Genomic DNA, 20705 nt, shown 5'->3' with positions numbered 1-20705 from the left:
ATTATATGGTTGTCTACATGAAAGTAAGTCCATGGAGCCACATCTTATGGTCTGGGAATCAATAGGATGTCACTTACTAGCACAACAGTCAACTTGTTACTTTTGGAGTATGAAAGACTACCGCTGTTTTTCATTTGTGTTCCAATGTAGGTGTTCATAGGAGATGCAGAAGCTGAAGCTGACACGAGTTTAGCATTAAAGTAAAAGTTTGCTCTAAAATATTTTACAAAGGAAGTCTTAAATAAAAGGCTAAGAAGGAGTAGATTCAGCTTTGCTTGTGGACAAAACTACTGGTAATAACTGCTTTTTGCTCTGAAGCCTTTTAGAAGTTCATTATGTTTATGTGCTTTTCCTGGGAGAATGCAGGCACAGTCTTGCCCATAGGACACTATTCAGCACAACCCGAAGACTAATGTCACCTTGTTTACATCTCTTGTTACTGGCAATTATAGCAATGCCCATGGCCCGGAAAATTACCTTCCTCCTCATTCTAATTCTACACTTCCTTCCACACAGCATGAGCCCCAAGAGCTGATGGTAATCCCCTTCAGCTGGCTTTCTGCCAAGAAATTATGCCTTTTTATAGCCGGGGGATGGGGTGGCAGGTTATAATGATCAGACATGCAAGGCTGCATCTAGCATACTTTGTACCTAAAATCTGACTTCACCCTTCATCTACAACTGGCAGTATCATGTTTCCAGCTGTTACCCACTGCCCAGCCTGTTGAAGAACTAAGGAATCATTCTCTGTTCTATGGGATCAGACAGATAAAGGCACCCATATCAACTAATGTAGGAAATATTTTGGAACATGACCTTTCCATGCATTTTAAAGTGCAAATGGTGCAAATTTATAGCAAGTGAGGTCATGTACATATGCCAGTTGAGTGGGCATACATGATCTACTATCAGTATCACATACCAATGAGGCAAACCAGCCAAGAGGCATTTGGCAAAGTTTAAAAGTAGGGTGGACAACTTTTCAGTAGCTAGCAGAGGCATCTGTGGGGTGGGTCTGTCAAAAAAGTCAAGATGGCAGCTGCAGCTGCACAATAGAAGCCTTGCCCCATTTTTTTACATGTGTTGCACATGTAACACACATAAAAAGGGGTGGGGCTTCAGTCACACTGTTGTGGTTGCCATCTTGATGTTTTGATCACCCCTGGTAGCCAGGGACCACACTTAACATCTTTTGGGAAGCCATGATAGATGGGAATATTAAGCAGAATGGGCAGAAGTGTGTCATGTATATGGGCGGTGCCAGGATTTCTGGGTGTGTTTTTTTCCATGTGGATTTTGAAGGGAATTTGGGACTGGATATTGTTTTTGTAAAGTATGTTAAAGCCTATTTATAGCTTATGCTGCAGTTTTCATGTGCTTATAGCCTCAGAAATAAAAACTGATACTAATTCGAAACAATCCCTGTTTGGAAAGAGCAGGCTTGTAGGAGTATTACTATCTGGATTTGTTATCTCTGCCATCTTTGTTCCTTTTTGTTTTGTGTTGTTTTCTTGTTTTTAATGATTTGTAAACCACCCAGAGTCACTGGGTGTTGGGTGGCACATAAATTGAATAAGTTGTTGTTATTACTATTATCTGAATCAGCTGATTAGTAATAGTTTAACAACCAAGTGTTACATCTCTAAGTTATTGCAGGAAGAATCTGGATTGCTCAAAATTGCAAAATGGCAGTATATTAAATCAAAATATCTGAATTATTAGGCATTTTGGTCCAGATGCATTAACAGCATCTCAATCTCATGAACTCTTGTCAAAACTGGTATCTGATTTGGATTATTTTAAGACTACAATTAGATAAAAATTATTTGCAGTAACTCTGGATGAAAAGTTTCATTACCCATACATTATCTTTCATGTATATTGGACACCTCAAGAGTTGAATAACAACTTCATTATGCTCAAAATGTAAAGTGAGTGGGTGGGTGAGTGGGTGGGTGGGGGACTAGAAATTGGGAAGGGAACCTTCAGGAGTGTGTTCCCCACACAAATATCTTGCCTAAGGCTCCCCAAAGCCTGGCAGTGACATGGCCCTCTGGCTTATTCACTCACACACCAAGGAAGCTAGCCATAAAATGAACATCTATGTGCAAATTGGCTATTAATGGTCCATCTCTCTACATCACCCTAGGGTTCCACGAGAGGTCACTAGGGGTTCCCTTGGAGATCACAATTTATGTTAAAAATTGTTTCATTCTTTATTTTTAGTTTAAAAACACTGATAATGCATGTATACAGACCTAGACATGAAGCAAATGTAATAATTTTGTACCTTTTGGCCTATATTTGAGCCTGAATGTGCAGGTGTTCCCCAAGGCCTAAAAAATATTTCAGGGGTTCCTTCAGGGTCAAGAGATTGAGAAAGGCTGCTCTACATTGTACTGATGTTAAAAGGCTACATAGAGCTTGTGATAACTTGGGGAAAGGTATCACCAGACAGAGATGAACAATCTACTTGCTGCTTTCCCTACAGTTTTAGCTTCCCCACCCCTTCCTTGTTCCCCAGAGAAGCCATTCCATAATGTGGGACACCAAGTTAAAGAACCAGCATGAAAGGAGGTGAAGTAAAACAAGCAAACAAACAACAGGTTGGAGCCTGCCATTCTCTGCACGTGCAAGGCCACGAGAAAACCTAAGTGGGGTTTGGCCAGATTTCTAAAGACATTCTGAACGTCGACAGAGGTTTGGAAATCAAATGTGAAAGACGGTAAGGAAGTAATAGATGAGGGCGGCGAGAGGCCGGGAGGGTAACGAGTCAGGGGCCCATTGGCGGACGCAGTTTGGATCTGCTCCGCTCTTACAGCGCAGGCAACTATGTTGCAAGACCGGGCGCCTTCCTCAGGGGGCGGGGCTTGAAAGCTTCTCGCCCAGCCTGGAAGCTCAGAGCTGTACTTTTCCCTCGACCCGGCGATAGAAAATCGGGGTTGCAGCCCGGCAGGTTGAGCACGGACGACCTGAACCGCAGATCCGCCGTGTCTAACTGCAGCTGACTTACGGCCCAGGATGGGCCTGGAGGACGAGACTCAGGGAGGAGGCGCCGGACAGGTACATCTGCGGTCCCGAGAGAACAGGCGTTGTTAGCATCAGGGCTCGGTGGGGAGAGGGCGGCAGTCCAGAGTGGGGAGGCGCGGCGCGTTCAGGTGGTCTGCCTCTCGGGTGCAAAACTCGCCTTCCGCGGGGTAGTTGCAAACGTCCCGGGCAAGCAGCGGAGCCGAGTGATGCGTGAATAGGCGGGGGGGGGGGATGCTTTGAACGGGGGAAGCCGCGCAGCGGGGGACATGTGAGGGAGAGCCCCTGGGCGGGAATCTCCGTTGTGGTCTTGAAACGACCAGCTTGCGTGGGGACTGGTGCCGGCGTGTGCAGCTTCTCTCTGCGGCGGCTGCTACAGCTGCCGCCAGTAACTAGAGGAAAACCGTCCGAGGATGACCAAACGACAGCTTTGTGGTCGTTCCGTTCCTGCTCTGCGCGAAAAGAAAGGGAGTTTTTGTCCTCCTCCTGGGCAGAGAGAAGGGGATTGGGCGCTCGAGGTTGGGGACCGGAGCAGAGGGCTGCGCTGCTTGTGAATCAGCTTCCTAAGTCGGACCCTTCGCCGTGGCGAGGCGTGCTTCGAAGTCAGACCCAGAAGGGTGCGGAGTGTGGGGAGGAGCGGAATCCGGTGTGGGATGAGCGTGGCATGTTGAGGACTTCCTCAGAATATTTGCAATATTTACTGTTTCGAAGCAGTTTCGGTCCGGATTCTCTCGCTTTGGGGAAGAAGCGACTGAACGGCAGCTGTACAGGAATGAGCTAAAAGCTGTGGGTTGGGTCCGAGATCGCAATCTGAGCTTTTCACTGGACTGAAAGCTTTGATGAGAACCTTGAAGGTTGTACTTGAGCGATTAAAAAGTAAAAAGAAAAAACTGTTTTGTTAATATGTTGCAATATTGCTTTGAGGCATTATTTCTTAGGAAAGGAAGAACTAACTACCGAGTCATGGCTGAAAATACAAACATATGCAGCTGAGTGTGTTTGCGGCTCTGGGTTGCAGAGAAAGGAAAAGGTGGTGGGGGGCTTTTATCATAGCCTTGTTCACTCTTGACTGATGTATGGTCTCTCCTCCCCTTCCTACGAAGGTATTGGTGCTTTGCTCCCACCTTTTCCATTGTGTTTGTGCACTAGGATGTTTATTCCTGTGGTGACTTCACTGTGTGTACAAAGTTCCTTCATTCTTTTTAACCATTTTTGATAGCAGTGGGGGCTGGGGAGAGAGACCCACCGATTGGTCAACCCACGGAGACAGACACCCTGCCTGAAAAACAGTAACAGTACATATGACTTGCCCTTGGAAAAAGGATTATGCAAGATAAAACAATTAGATGGGTGGCAAATTCTTGCATTGCTTAACACATCATCATAGAAGGGAGGGGTAACATTATGAAGGGGCTTAGTAAATGGGGATACAGGCCACCACTCCTTGCCACAAGGTGACTTTCTGTAGTGTGTTAAGGGAGATTAGTGTGGAAATCAGACTTGTGAATGGAGTCCCAGTGCTGCGGTAAAAATCCAGAAATGTTCTTGATTGAAAGGGCATTAGCCAATCTCTCTTCCTTTGCTTATGAGCTTTGTGAAATGCAGCCCAGCAGACTTTTTGCTGTTTTTTCAAAGTGCTTTGTGTCAGTTCCCCATCTATTGTCTTTCGCTGTTGGGTGGGATGTTCCCTGCAGATGCTTATCTTGATAAAGGATGATCAATTCCTATGGCCCCTTTCCCAGGCTGTTGTTTAATTTGACAGACAACCAAATGTGTCATGATTAGTTGAGAATGATGTGGATTCATGGTGTAAGGAGATTGTCCATTCCAGGGAAACTTCTTCCATTGGCAGCTTCTGGTTTTGACTTCAATGCTGAATATTTATCAGGAGATGCTGCATGCCCATGCTAAGATAGAGAAGCTTTTTCTGTCCATAACAAAAGTTATCCATGTTGTGCTTTGGGATGACATGGCAAGTTTGTGACCAAAGTTTTTTTTATGGATCCATACTGAAGAGAACTTTTTTATTTATCTTGTCTTGGTCTGCTGGGGCATGGGACTAACCAGTTTGCAACTTTTGATAAATGGAATTGAGCTATCTTGTTTGCTGGAAGGCTGTTTGGCTTCTTACTGTGCAGGTTTCCAAGAAGAAAAATCTTACTCATCAAATCAAAGCTTTGCCTCTATGCTCTCAGAAGCTATTTCAGAGGCATGCACTTTGATTCTTCTCTGTCCTTTTTCTGCACCAGTTTCAATTAGTATGATACATATCAGGAAGTTTGGCATAGAGATCTGAGTTTCTGTAGTAGCTAAAATAGAGCTCTCATTAAGAAATGAGAACTGAGGCAAATGTTTTTGCCCAGTCCAGCTTTCATAATGAGAGAGATTCTAGACTGTCAGTGTGGTGAGGAAGAGACAGCTGCCAACGACTTCTTTTAGTAGCATTTAATTCTGTATTTGCTTCCTAGGATTAATAACTTGAATAGAGACCTGATGATAAATTTACTGTTTTCTGATGCTTCCTGTTCTGTTTGGCAAGTAGAGACTGTGCAGAGTACACTTAAGTTGAATTAATGGATCCTCTGTGTCTCTTTTCATTGCTAATTCTGTTTACAACAAACAACACCCTCTTGATCTGCAGTATCCTCTACAAAATATTGACACATGCAGAATAGGCAGGACTATTTAAAAGTGAACAAACATGTAATTAAAATAGTTTGAGGCCTGAAGAAGGCTTAGCTCTCAATAAAATCAAATTCATCAATAACCTTTCTAGAGCAGTTACAAGAACAAAGGCCTGGTTCATTGTAGAACTGAGCTGTGTAAACTTAGGGCTTTTCTTTGCATGAGTGTTTAAATTCATATGTTGCCATATATGCTCTTCAAATGAAGTGCACTATCCAAATGTGGTTTGAAAGTGGAGGGAGTGTTACATCCATACTGATGCTATCTGTAGTCTAATATCATGGTAACCTTGGACCAGCATGTTAGAAACAAGCCTTCTTGCTTCCTGGACTTCTCTTTAAGGTTAGCCATCAAATGATGGCTAGATATATAGCTTGTTTTAACTACAGTTTATATGAAACAAGTTCCAAAGTTGTGGTCTGAAGCTGTCCTGTTTCAAACATGGTTAAAGTTAGCTATACTGTAGTTGGTCAGGGCAAATAGCATGGCTTGCTTCTTTTCCATTCTTACAGACCACATCATTATGAGTTCTGAAGGCAGCCTTTCTATCTCCTTTGACAGCCATAATTTTGAAATGTTCATTTGTTTGATTGATTGATTGATTATGAGCCATCAAGCCATTTTCAACTCCTAGCACCATATAGATTTTCTCCATGACCATCTGCCCCTAACTTGGTCTTTCAGGTCTTCCAACTATATACTCACTGCCACTCTAACTGAGTCCATCCACCTTGCTGCTGGTTGTTTTCTTCTCTTTCTTTCCATATTTTGAAATAGGAGCAACCTATTCTTTATCATAGTATGCAAAGCACAGCCTGTATCTTGCGGTGTGTGTGTGTTTTCTTCTACCTGTTGATATCTTCTATCACACTTTTGTCCCCATGTAAATCTGTCTCTGTGCTGCAACTTCCACTAGACTGAATCCGGCAGCAATCCTCTGTAGGGTGAAGGGGGAGCAATTCCAGGTAGAGCTACCTGGTTCACTTGAAAACTAAAAGCAGCAGGCTCCTATCTTCTAGAGAATTTTTGTGCCCAGGTCCAGGTTGCCCCAGCCTTTCCTTCCCATGACATGTTTGTGTGGGTTAATACATTATTTCTTATTTGTTGATTTCAGAATTTTTCTCATCTCCCTTTACATTGTTTCTGTTCAGTAATTAGTATAGGCACAAATGAGAGTCCATTCATTTATGTATGACTTAAGTAAGTATGCATTTTTTAAAGCTGTAACATTCATTCCCTCCAACCCTGCAGAGCAACATAAGATTATTTGTATATATCAAAGATATAAATGCCAGAATGGTTTGAAAATTCTTTCCTTGATGATTTTGGCAGGGATGGGCCAAGTAGGAAACATGCTTGCTGCTCTTCTCTCCCTTCCTTCTACTGTAATAGCCTGCACCTAAATCAAGGGGGAAGAAATGTTTGTAGAGAGGTCTATGTTTTATTTGTTGCTTTATTCCCCTGCATGCAGCACTTAATACTTTCAGAATAATACTTTCAGAATAAGTCATAAAATGGCTTAAGAGTTGGAAATACACTGAACTGCTGGGTAAATAAACTTTGCAGTGAAAAAGGTATTAGGATGAGATGTTATACTGAGGAAATTTGCATTTGTTCATTTAGAGAAACACTTCCTCCTCACCAAAGGGAACGTGGCAGCTGCTTAGGCAAGGGTTTCTCAACCTTGGCAACTTTAAGATGTGTGGACTTCAACTCCCAGAATTCCCCAGCCAGCATGGCTGGCAGGGGAATTCTGGGAGTTGAAGTCCACACATCTTAAAGTTGCCAAGGTTGAGAAATACTGGCTTAGGCAATTGAGCCTATATAGCACCCTTTCTCAACCTTTTGACCCCAGAGGAACCCTTGAAATATTTTTCAGGCCTCAGAGAACCCCTGCACATTCAGGCTCAAATATAGGCCACAAGTTACAAAATTATTATTCATTTCATGTCTAGGCCTGTATATATGCATTAATGGTGTTCTTAAACTAAAAACAAAGAATGAAACTTACCTCTTTAATGTGAATTTCCCTGAATTTGAAATAATTTTTTAAATAAATTGTGATCTCCCAGGGAACTCCTAGTGTCCTCTCTTGGAGCCCTAGGGTTCCTTAGAACCCTGGTTGAGAAACCCTGCTATAGATTGTTTTAAAAAATGGTCAGTTTCTTCATTACCTATTTTTGTATATTTTGCTTGAGGAGAGACTTGCTTATGGAATTTTCTTTCTTCGGTGCTAAAATATTTTAGGCAGCTTTTGGTATGACCTCGACTTGGGTGTGCATGCATATGTGAGTATGTGTATTTATTTATTTATTTTTCAAATTTCTATCACCGCCCATCTCTCCCGAAAAGGGGACTCTGGGCATATGAGGGCACCATTTCTTATTATACATCAGAAAGCAAAAAATCTTTGCCTAGGCATCTTGCCTTTTCCAACGTTTGGCTTTCGTTTTCCTTCCCACGACATGTTTGGGTGGGTTAATACATTATTTCCTATTTATTGATTTCAGAATAAGATCCCCAATAGTTTCAATGAATTAGTTTTGTCGCCTCATTGCGTGCAGCAACGGGAGGGCTGCAGCCAGTCCTGTGTCCTGGCACATTTATCTATGGTGCCTTTATTTTGAAATAAGCTTATAGTTCAAAGAATGTACTTGCTGTAAAGCATTTTAATTTTATGCTTCCTTTTAAAAGCCACATCTAAAAGGCTGAAGCATAACAAATTTGCCTGGATCTCAAAAATTGGACCCACCTTTTCCTCACTGATCTTGCGGCTCGCTAGTAATTAACACAAATGTGTGAAAGGCTTTGCACATATGTGTGCTTCTACGCTGTGCACGCGCCCTGTAAAGCAGCTACAAATCTTAGCCAAAAGGGCTTTTATATTATACCTCATTTCTGGAACTTAGTTTGAACATTTTGCTTAACAGCAGTATTTTTTTGAAGTAAATTGCCCCAGACGTATTTTTGATTAGGCTGTAAGAAATTATTAATCTTATTTCATGAGTTCAAGTTTTCAACCAAGCTCTAGTTCTTTTCCTTGAAGGCAAAAGTCTCTTTTTTTGCTGTTGTATTGACTTTAATTGACAAAGCACTTTGTTTATTCCCAGTTACTGGCATTATATGCATTCAAATATAATGCATAAACAAGTTCCCATCCAGACAGGTGGCATTTCCTTTTATTTTTTTTCCCATTGTTATTAGCCATCTGTATTCATAAAATGTAGCAGCTGTCAAATAGGCACACATTTCCTGACCAACAGCTTGTCTTACATCCATGGTTTGTCTGTCCACCTCTACCCTATGAAACAAAAGAGGAGGCCTGAATTTGGGATTTGCAATTGGACTTACGACCCTTTACTATATAAATGACAAAACATCTTGCTTGCAGGCACATGTGTTCTCTGCTTTTCCACCATTGTGTTAAGTCAACACACTCTCCTTTCTTACCTGCTTCAAAGAGTGAAAACAGAAGTACACGGCACCTGCAACCAGGGAGGCCTAGATAAAGTCATGTTGCTATACAGTGTTGCTCCTGCAGAGCTGTTCCCAGTGTAAGTTAGGGCAGTTATGCTGGAACTTCAGTGAAAAGGTTGGAACCACCTCCCACACTCCCGCATTGCAACTTTGATCCAAATGGGTATTCATCGTGGCTGTTTTAACACCACACAAATTCCACTCGGAGTTCAAATCCTAGAATGCCCACACGGCACATGACTTCTCTTTTACTTTCGGTGGGTGCTTACTGCAGGTCAGCGGTTACAGGGGCTTCATAGGTGACTTATTAAGGCAGCTGGTGACTATAGTTCACTTACTGATAAACAGAGCAAGCTGGATGGCAGGGAGCGACTATTTATTTTGGGAACCAGGAATTTCAAAGGAGTTCTCATATAAAGAGTATACTTCTTGCCGGGGGCAGAAGGGTAACAGGATATTCAGAACATTTGGTAACTGCTGATCGTGTCCTTGTTGAGATTAACATCCTCCATTGGGGTTGATATTAAAGTTGTGGTTAAGTGTGTGCAAGGACTGGGCCAAGTGATAATCTTTAATCTGGGATCAAGACTGAGACTGCTGTTAGCATGTCTTATGTCAAAACGTTTCCCTGACTTTGAGGTATCAGTGAATAGGGAGAATAAAGTGTAGCTTCTCTCCAAAGGCAGTTTTGTCAGTCAGCTTTCCCCAGCTTGATTCCTCCCAAAACGATTGGAGTACAACTTTCATTATTCCCATCCAATAAGGTCACGGCCATGCTGCCTGGGACTAAGGAGAGCAGTCAGCTACACTTCTGGAGGGCACCAGGTTGAAGTCAGCTGGATTGAATCTTTGTTGACCAGATAAGCCCCATAGCCACGTCCCTGCTATTGTGGCATCTGCTAACACACGTGTTGCAAAGCAAATCACAAGTTCTGCTGTAAAAATGAATGCTGGGTCAAAAGCTGCCTTGTGGGTTTTCGATTTCTGCTCTTGCAAAAGAGGTGTCTGTTTTTCAGGATGATGGAGAATTTCTGTTAAATTTCTATTGGTGGTGTATTTGACTTTTTTTTAAAATGCTGAAAAATGTGTGCGAGGTGCTGCTGCTGGTGTTGCTGCTTTCTGTTACCCATTTTGCCTTGCACCTTGGTGGTATTCAGTTTCCAAACTGAAAAGCCCAGTGGGAAGAGCTTCCTTATAAAAGCTTTCTTGGGGGTTTCATTGCAGCATAAGAAGCCAGGGAGGCTCAGACTATCAGAAAGATAGTTGTACAGTGAAAAACAAACACCTCGACACTTTGTAAATAAACAATATCCCATTCAAAACTCTTCTCTTAAAAAAAAAACCCCCATTGATAGTAAAGTAATCCAATTAAATAAGAAATTGTTAGGACAAAATGGAGACGTGTTCTGCCGATGTATGTAATATGTACATTTGGGAGCTGAAGTTCACATATCTGTGATGTAATAAAAATGGCACATTTTAGCCATGTACTTAATTGTGCATACGTAATCAGACTGATATGCATACATTGAGAGAAATGTCTCTTGGTCCTCAGGGCACGGTCTCCATTCTTCTTTTCATTTTGCAATTCACCATCCGGCAGATAGATGGGAATGGGAGTTAAAGTTTGAACCATGGGTCAAACTTCAGGTAGAGGCACTGATGCAGAATTTAGCAACCAGGAGTTGCTAAACCATGCAGATGTTAAAAGCAAGGCTACAATAGTAATGAATCAGCACCCTGCAGGTATACATTCTGGATGGATGAAATCTGGATGTTTAAAGACCCTGAATCCTCGAGGAGGCATCTGCAGTGGTAGGATCACTGCCATACTCCAGGAATAACAACAGCAGGATGAATGCAGATCTGTGATGCAGTCTTGCATGGTCTCCACAGAGGACTTTCTCTTCCCAGCACAGTTAGGCTTGTCCATCTTGCCGCAGTTCCATGCCAGGATTCTAAGCTGCTGGTCCTCTGTTGGAGTGGATGGAATGAGGAATTATAGAAGCAAGATGTTATTTCAGGGACAGACCCTTGCTACCCAGTGGATCTCAGAGCTGCCCCTGTTTCTAAGCAGGTAACCCAGGAGACAGATGTTGGGGTTAGGGAGAGATGCAGGGTAGTGAGGTGTTGGGTGGGTAGAACTGTGTGTCATGCAGCCTGGTCTGTATAGCCTAACTTGGCCTGCTGCCTTTCAATGGAATCAGTTTCCTATCAAAGAGAATATCTGTAGCTCAGGGTCATACTGTGGAGTCCATGGTGCTTTCTGAGCTTGGTTGTTTTCTTGCAGACATTTCATTGCCCAACTAGGCAACATCTTCAGTGAGATGTTGCCTAGTCGGGCAATGACACGTCTGCAAAAAAACAACCAAGCTCAGAGAGCACCGAGGACTCCACAATTAGCTTCCTGTTATATTTAATAGGAACTGATCTAATTTAATACAGAAATGGGAAGGCAATTGCCTTTCCATGTTTGCATTTGCAGTTACCTGACTTTTGTGAGGCAGTTCTTTTTTTTTTTAGAAGAAAATTTACATTAGAGAAATAAGAATGCATGTGTTAGGAATATACTGCTTGCCAATAAAGGTCTGTTGGGAAAAAATTGCATGTCAAGTATGGAAAAACAGGGTGTAAAAAGGTTTATATGAGGAGATTGATAAATAGATGGTTCAAAAGTTGGCAGTGTGCACATTTCATCTTATATAAAAGTATCTTTCCAAGGCCAGTCCTTTTTTTGTAACAATCCAAGCACAATATATACAAAGTTCTTCATTAATAAATTCCTGATTTTAGGAATCAATTTTAACAATGCATTAGCATCTCTAAACCTTACTACAACCTTTCTAACAATGTTAAGAATATTTAACTCTTTTGGAACAACCAGAAGGCATGACCAAATTCTGTGCATTAATCTTGTTCTTCTGGTTGTTCCAAAAGGGTTAAATATTCTTAATATAATATTGTTAGAATTATTAATATTAATTTCCTGGATTATTTTTGCAGCCAGTGTCCTTTGGCTATTCTGCACTGGAAGATAGGGTAACAAGTGTTGTGTGTTCTGTTGTCAAGACAAAGGTAAATTACGTCCACAGTGATTCTCCTCTGTATTTGAATCTAACTGCTGTCAAATAAATAGTAACAGTGAACGTTTAAATTTCTGATATCAATCAATCATTTTTTAAATACCAGTGTAGATTTAAGACATTTGGGGTGGTTTTTCATGTATATCAGGGATGGGTGTCCTGTGTCCTGTGATTCCTTTTACTATGAGCTTCATAGTCCCTTCTTACTCTCATTATCAAAAACTGATAGTGTGCTTTCCTTCCATTTTAGTCTAAAAACATACAAAGATGTATGTAAATTAGTCTCTCCCTAAAAAGAGGGAGAGACTAGTCAGGGAACTCCCACCCTAATCTCCCCAAACCAAGAAAAAAAAACAACCCAAGAAGAATGATCCCAGCTTCACCTATGACACCACCCTCCGGTCCTGCCAAGTTGCATCATTGCTTGCCCACTGCAGCCCTTAGCCCCCCAGAGTTGTGTGGAGCATAGTACTAACTACAGTCTGTTCATCCCCATAACCTTCCCAGATTCAGTGCCCTGAAGATGTGTTGTTAGCACAACTCACAGCATTTTGGATATTACAGTACTGTATTCCAGCCTGAACTCTTAATCTGGAGAGCTCCAAATAAGGATGGCTGATGTAGTTCATGGTCTGCTTGTTTGGCATGAGTGAATGTGTGAATTAGCTGTATCTAAACTTTCCTGGGAGATTGCTTTGCAAATAGGTGGAGGGGATTTGGGTTGGAACACAATGTTTTGGTCAGGATTAAGGTCTCAGAAATATTTTCAGCATTCTGAGAATGTTACTTCTTTTCTCCATTAGTCTGAGATTGGGGAAATCCCCTAATTTCTGTATATGAAAACACTGAGTCCTTTGACAGTATGGCCATGAAGAAAGATGGTAAAAACATAAAATTGAAGGAACATGTATAGACACTAGATTGGGGAAGAGTAGTTTAATGGGCTTATTCCCAGATAGATGCACCCCTCTGTTGCATACTGCAGCAAATCCAGATATCTACTTTGCCCCACACATCTACACCAACACCACCATCACAGGCCTCAACAAGTACACTAACAAGATTAGAGGCAACTTCACATGCTCTTTCTTTAATGTGATATATGCCATATTTGCCTGTACTCTACATTGGACAAACAGGGCAAACTTTGTGCAAAAGAATTAATGGACACAAGTTTGATATCAGGACTCAAAACAAGGACAAAGCAATATCAGAGCATTTCAGCCTCCCAAAACACTCCATTACAGATCTCAAAGTAGCTATTTTGGTAAGGAAGAAACTTTCCCAGCAAAATTGAGAATTTGCTGAACTCACATACAATACATCAAAAGATTTCAGGCAATCTCAGAAGGTCTCAACAAACACAATGTGTTTTTAACACATAACTGTTAATGGAAAAAAATACTTGTAACCTGTCTCATGTGTAAACTGTAAATCCTACATCAGTTTAGCCACTCCATGCATTTGATGAAGTAAGCTGTAGCTCACAAAACCTATTAGTTTTAACAAAATTTATTAGTCAGAAATGGCGCTACCAAACTCCTGATCAATTGCACACTGAATATTTCAGCCATTTTATTCTCCTGCTTGCTTCTTTTCCATGCCCTATTTCACTAAAACCCTTGCAGTAGCCTCAAGGTATTGTAACCTATGTACAGTATATTAAAGATCTTGGCTGGCTGGAAGATCTACTGTTACACGTTGACTCTAACCTCCATGCCCATTGGTCATTATGAGACTTGTCAGCCAACAATATCTGGGTGGGCATAAATAACTCTATCCCTGTTCTAAGGTTCCAGGGTATTGGTCTCCATTTCCTGCAGGATCAGATAGAAATTCTTTGCTACAGATTAATTTCTAAATTTTCTATATGCCCCTGCTATTGTCTTAAGATCTCATCTAATTGACTAATTCTGCTTTTATTTTTTCACAAAGATTTTTGTGATCATCCCAAGGGGATGACTGAGGGGCAGCCATACAAATCTTTTAAACAAACAAATGTGAACTTCCACTTAGGTAATGAGACCTTCATCCACAGGGGTTATTTGGCTGAGCAATGCTCTTCTCTGACTATCTTTTAATTCATTACTAGCCAGTTTGGAGTTAAAATTAACTGAAGACAAACCTGACTTACAGCTTCTGCCATAAAAATATCTGAAATTCATAAGAAATACTGGACATTCTGTTGTATTTTCAGTCAATGGTTGGTTTTCTTCCATATGAAATATATTTAAAACTGTAAAATGGTGCAGATCGAAGTTCTTTTCTCTTATATTAGGCAACATCTCTTGCTTCAAGCCCTAGAGAGCCATGGTTTGTTAGTGTTTACAATACACAACAGTGCTAGATTGAAGAGTGTTAAGACTGATTTTATGTAGCTTTGTATTTCTTCATCCTGTGAAGTACACATTGTGTGTACTAAAGAGTGGCATTTTGCTGTCTCAGCTGATCCATGGTTGTATATTCTTGTGCTTTCCCCAGTCTGGCATGACATCTACTTCCCCTGACTTAATTATTAATCATTTCTGTGTTTTGTGCAACACTGAATATTTCACATCTCCTTTTTTCTGATGCTTGGATGAAAGAAATCAGGTACCCTCTTTGCATATCAGATATCTCAGCATCAACATTTTATTCTCCTCCTCCTTACTTTTTTCATGAAATTACAGGTTGCATTAATATATTCTGCTATAATCTACTGTTTGTTGTAGTTTTGGGGTTTTGAATGCTCCGATCATTAAAGCCCAATTTACTAGACTAATTATGTGATTTTTAAATAGTAATTCTTACATGTTTATTACTTCTCTTCCACAAGCTTGCAAATACTTTTGCTTAGATCCTTAAAAATGTGGGAAAAGTGACTGATACTGAGAAATCTTTCATGCCTGCGCACATGTACTAAAGAGGACAGTTTTGAATGTGATTTTTCCATTTTTCATCAATGAAATAGTGATCGTTGTGGGAGTCCAGGGGCATTAAATCCTTCTACTCATTGCTTATCACAACTATAACTCATTCTTTTCCCCACTTCCAGCAGAGCTTCAAAGCCCAAAATGGGTTTGGTTGGGAGAAGGCCTGCTTGGATGGCATATGTGTCAATGGATCAGTAAAACATTTCAGGTGCCCCTTATCTGTTTACCATTTCTCTGCTGGAAATTTTGTATTCAGAGACACTGGCAAGACTGAATGGCCCTGGGCTTTTGGCCCCCCTGGATCTGGTGATTTTTCATTTTTAACTCTTGATGGGGTTGCACTCCCCCAAACAGAGTGGGTACACAATCTGGGGGTCCTCTGGACTCATGACTCCTGCTGAAAGGGTAGGTGTCAGCCTTGGTCAGGAGCCCTTTGTACAGATTCATATTGTGTGCCAGTGGTGCCCATTCCTGGACCTGGAAGCTTGCTCACTGCCACTCATGCCTCAATCATTTATTGCAACCCCGCTGCCCTTACAACATGAGGCTGCCCTTGAAGAATACTCAGAAGCTTCAAAGGATCCAAAATTTAGCACATGCACAATTTTGAGTGCTCCAGAGCTTGCCAGTGTGACAGCACTACTGCATTAGCTTCCTGTATGCTTCCAGGGTACAACTCAAGGGGGTGTTTATCACCTTAAAAGATCTGCATGGCACGGGGCCAGGATTCACGTGGGACTGCCTGTCTCCAAGGGTTTCAGCCCATTCTACCAGATCTGACAGACTGGGCATGCTCCATTAAACACTGTCATCTTGCAGGACTGAGGAGACATGCCTTCTCTGTCATGGCATCTATCCTGTGAAACAGCCTGCCCCCTGAGATTCAGAGATTCACTCCCATTCACTCCTAGAGAAGGGCACTAAGACCTGGCTTTTCCCCCAGGCATTAGGGCCAGGATGTTAGGAAGCCAAATATATGTGTGTTTGTGCAGTTGTTATATGGTACCTTGGTTTTCTTTTGTTTTGGATAATTTGTTTGGTCATAGTTTTTAATTTTTTTTTAATTTTGTAAATTGGTTGTTAGCCACCCAGAGTTATATATTTAAGATGGGTGGCCATATGAGTTTTCTAAATAAATAAATAAGTTAGTCATTGCAAAGATTGTCCCCATCTTTGATATACTGTAAAGCTGATTAGTGCCTGTTGTGTCAAAGGCAGATGATTGGAGCGGTGGTCCCAGGTAAACAAAGATAGAGGAGTGTGTTTTCAGTGATGCTTACACAGCTCTCTAAAAAGTAGCTGCTATTGCTTATCATGTGGTTGAGGTTCTCAGAAATTAAGAGCAGTTGTTGAGAGATAATGGCTGCATTCTTTTTGCGAATGAGGCAGCACAATAAATTTCTTTGTACTTGTGTAAGCTGCAATGTAAACAAGTTCTCAGATGTGAAGAATTTTGTGTTTGCAAAGCTCTCTGGGAATGTTAAGTGGCCTTGTGTGCTACTCTGAACCTTGTTTGTTGGGTTGATGAGTAGGAGATATTTTTTTATTACTTATATCCTGCAGCCCATTCAACAGGTTTTTTTTTTATTATAATGACTATTAAATGCATCTTCTTTCCTTTCCTAAAACCAGCTGCAGTTGTCTAAACTTCTTTTTACTAATTTTCTAGTAGCTGTGTCGTATTCAAGAATAGGAAGCTCATCATTCATAAAACCAGGGGAAGGAGAGACAAGAAAAGAACAACAACAATTGATGTTGAATAAAATGACAGGACAAAGCCTGAGTAATTGTTACAGAAAATAGTAAGGAATTCTGCCAGCCCATAGTTACAGATAGGGAATGTATTTTGGAAACCAGTTGAGAAAGTGGCTGGTAAAAGCAACAATTTCTGAGTGAGTACACTGGTAATCAAAAGCGGAAGTGGAGATACAAAGAGGAACTGGAAGTGTGAAGTGTTAAATTATTATTTGGTTGCTGCTGTTCAACACCCTTCACTTCTCCCCCCCCCCCATGCACAAACACACTTCCCTTCTAGCAAGACAGGAACATCGTGTTGACTGCTATAGAAGTGATTTCATGTGATGTTGCAAGTGCCCCTATCCTTAGTGTTGTGTTATAGCTAACTATCTTGCAACAGTCCTTTCCCTGTTCACTAAGACTACTTTTCACTACTTTTCCCAGATTCCACAGATAAAAGGCTTTGGTTAAGTACATTTAGGAGAATGATAGAAGCTTAGGCATTTTTAGCATTAGGAAAGATTCTACAGCTTATTTATGATTGCTGTCATACAGGGGTAAGTGCAGAGGAAAAACTTCATCTTGTGTAGAAACTTCAGTTAGGAGAGTTTTTGCTTCAGTCTCACTTTGGGTTTCTGAAACCAAGGATTTCTCTCTAATGAATGTCCTTTGAGCACACGTGTGTTTGTGTAGGTATGTGCATAGAGAGAGAGTGGATTTTCTGCATAACTGTTTTGGAAAGCCAAGACTGTTTATTTACTTTGACTTGAAGCTCTGGAGACAGCTTTGAAAGACTTGCAGGCCTGATTTATGAGCAGCATGCATAGCTCTCCTTCCAATTTTTCCACATAACAGCCCTGTGAGGTAGGGTGGGCTGTGGGAGAGCAATTGGCCCAAAGCCACCCAGTGAGGTTTTGCGGCTGAAGGTGAACCCGAACCTGGGCCATCCTGTTGCTAGTTCAACATCTTAACCATTACACTATTTCTCCCCAGCATTTCCCTGTTCTTTCCTGTTCTGATGTGCTACAAAACTCCTGAATAAGTCCAAAGTTTATGACCAACTTGGTTTGGGGAATGCCACTTTATGATCTCCATGTTATCTTTAAGTAATATATAGGTCTAATTTTAAAAAACAAATTGCTCATTCACTGGTATAAAGAGTGAGGATTTAAAACAACAACAACAGGTTGACTTATATACAATATGTAAGATCAGATCTCAGAAGACGATCTTGCCCCAGTAAAATTTGTGTTTGGAAAAATGAATAAAGACAAATGCCTTAAAAGGGAAACCTACCTTGACTTTCAAGTTTCAAATGTACTGGCATGCAACACATTCAATGTTGTTTTTGAAAAAACTATCAATGGGCTGGTTTGCTTTTGTGTGTGTGTGTATGTGTGTCAGATTGCACAATCAACATTTAAACGCTGCAGTATTATCTGGTTGTACCTAGTGAAATGCATGCTTTCTATACTTCTTAGGTTTTGAGTTATCCAGCATCAAGCATACTGTTGCATGTGGGAATTGACTAATGGCAAATTTTCTTCTTTTTCCCAGAACATATTCTGCCTGATAATCTTATCAGTTAGCTCAATAAGAAATTGTGAATGTAAAGTTTATGAAGCTTTCCATCTGGAATTCTGTTTTGCTCTAATTCTGAGTGGTCGGGTTCTTTCTGGGCTGAGCAGCCCCCTTTCAGCAAGCTCCACATCTACTAATTTGGGATGGTAGCTTCATTATGGTGGTGTTAGGTACTCCTGTTTTGATCTGTGCTGCTAAATATCCCATGCCTTTGTTGTTCCAGCGTGGCTATGGCAGGTAACGTGCTTATGGAAGATCTGGTGAAGTTACATTCTTAGAAAGACTAAGTCAGACCCCCTCAGAATTAACTAGATGGGTTCCTTGATTAAAGCAAAACAAGAATTTGGGGGAAATCTGTCTCCTGTAGGATTCTTATATCTCCCCATAGTGATGTAAGGTTAATTGTTATTTCATAAATGAATTCAGCATTTTTGGATTTTTAACAAGTGTGTGGGTCTGGTGCAACAGAGTTTTTTGTTCTTGTTGGAAAATAAATACTGGTTATAATATGAAATGGAAACTTTAATTTCTCCACAAGGTGGTTGGTTTATGTGGGAGCAACTGCTGTAAAAATACAAACATGGAACATGACAGGATCTCTCTTGACAAGGGTCACCATTTAAGGCAAGAAAACAGTTTATGAGGTAGGATGGACGCTATATATCTGTATAGCCTGGAAATAGATTTATACCATCCGTCAATATGGGTGTACAAACTTCTTTTTGTTTGGCTCACACCCCCTATAAGTTTAATGGCAGGTTTTTTTTTCCTACTTCTGAATACATTTCACTTACCAGGAAGCTCTTTACCATGCGTTAAAACTAAATGTATAGATACTGCTTTGCAGAATAGGTCTCCCTGCTTTCTGTCAGAATAGGGAAACTGAACCAGGGAAAATGGCATGCCCCAAATTTCTTCAGCATGGTTGTCATCCAGGAAATCTTGCTGATGAACGCCAGCATTGTCACTTGGGGTTTTCTGAAGTTGTTGTACTTTCTTTTTCCAGAGCCATCTACAGTATGTAATCTATGTCACAGTCCTCATTCAAATTACCTCATTCCTGAGGTAAATAGTGTGTTTGCTTTCCTACAAAATGAGTGTTCTCTTTTCTAAACCTTTAAAGGAATAACTGGATAGAACGTGGGCTGACTCAAAAGATTTGTCATCTTTGATCCATTTCAATATATTCTGGCTCCATCCCAGCCATTCTAGCATGTACGTTTAGGAAATGAACATCTGAATAATATCTCTGTCTTCTATGCACACACAACAGAAAATCATGGTACATGTGCTGCCTTAACATAGAAAATCAGTAACAGAATAATTATTGTGCATGCTGTATAGACAGCAGCATTCAGACATGATGTCCTGTGTTCACATGTGCAGACGAGGAAGTTGACATGCTAGAAAAGTGGTGAGGAATTGTGCAGATGTTGTTTTTCCTACCTGTTGGGCTGGATCAAGGGAAATATAGCATCTTACAGAACTCAGTGCTAGTTTAGAAAAAATCCAGATGTGTAGTTGGTAACAGATTTAGAAATCTGCTGCCTCAGGTTTAATTTTCCTGTGTGAGAGAAGGGACACAGACTGGTATATAGGAGTGAGACTGCACAGGAAAAACAATGGAGTGTTTCAGACGCAATTAACACCCCAATTTTGAATGTAAAAAGATATTAATGGTCAGATTTAGAGAGTAATTCATGCAGGAGGATGTAAGGCCTAGTGTTCATTGTCAGTTTGGCTTTCTCAAGGTTTGACAAAGAATTATTGGTAATTTTTTAGGTGCTAAGTTTGAACAAGTTTTGAATGAAGTGCCAATGCCCCATCTCAGGAAAACTAGCAGGGTTGGGCTTCCCTTCTTCCTGTCTACACTTGCTTTTACTAGGATGATGGGTAGGTTGTGCTAATTCTGGAGTTGTGATACAAAGTACTACTTAAGGCTTTAGCTGCCTTTGGAGTTAGGATGCCTCTGGAATTCTGGGAAAATAATCATGGGAGCCAACTGCAACTTCATCCAGTATTTAGCTTTACAGAGCCAGTCTTGGCATAAGAAGAATAGAGAAGCGGGATATCAGTAAGTGATCTTCTGCCCAGCGAACTCAGCAATTTGCATTACCGTGTGGGGAGGGTGATGCTGTTAAGGACATTCACAGTGTAGTCTGTACGTTCACAGTTTGGGCTTCTTGTATATTGCCTCTTTATT

At 41.0% G+C, this 20705-nt stretch overlaps 1 protein-coding gene across 1 annotated transcript in view; it reads left to right on the top strand.

Moving 5' to 3' along the window:
- The first annotated feature begins 2845 nt into the window (after positions 1 to 2845).
- Positions 2846 to 20705, top strand: part of PIK3R5 (phosphoinositide-3-kinase regulatory subunit 5) — a 59613-nt gene continuing 41753 nt past the window's right edge. Inside the window, exon 1 of the mRNA XM_063292591.1 lies at positions 2846 to 3063. The gene's annotated coding sequence lies outside the window, so the exon portion shown is untranslated. The remainder of the gene's footprint in view (positions 3064 to 20705) is intronic.

Source organism: Candoia aspera, chromosome 2 (assembly GCF_035149785.1).
Source record: "Candoia aspera isolate rCanAsp1 chromosome 2, rCanAsp1.hap2, whole genome shotgun sequence".
Classification (NCBI taxonomy): domain Eukaryota; kingdom Metazoa; phylum Chordata; class Lepidosauria; order Squamata; family Boidae; genus Candoia; species Candoia aspera.
This window is presented reverse-complemented; position numbering and strand designations above follow the sequence as displayed.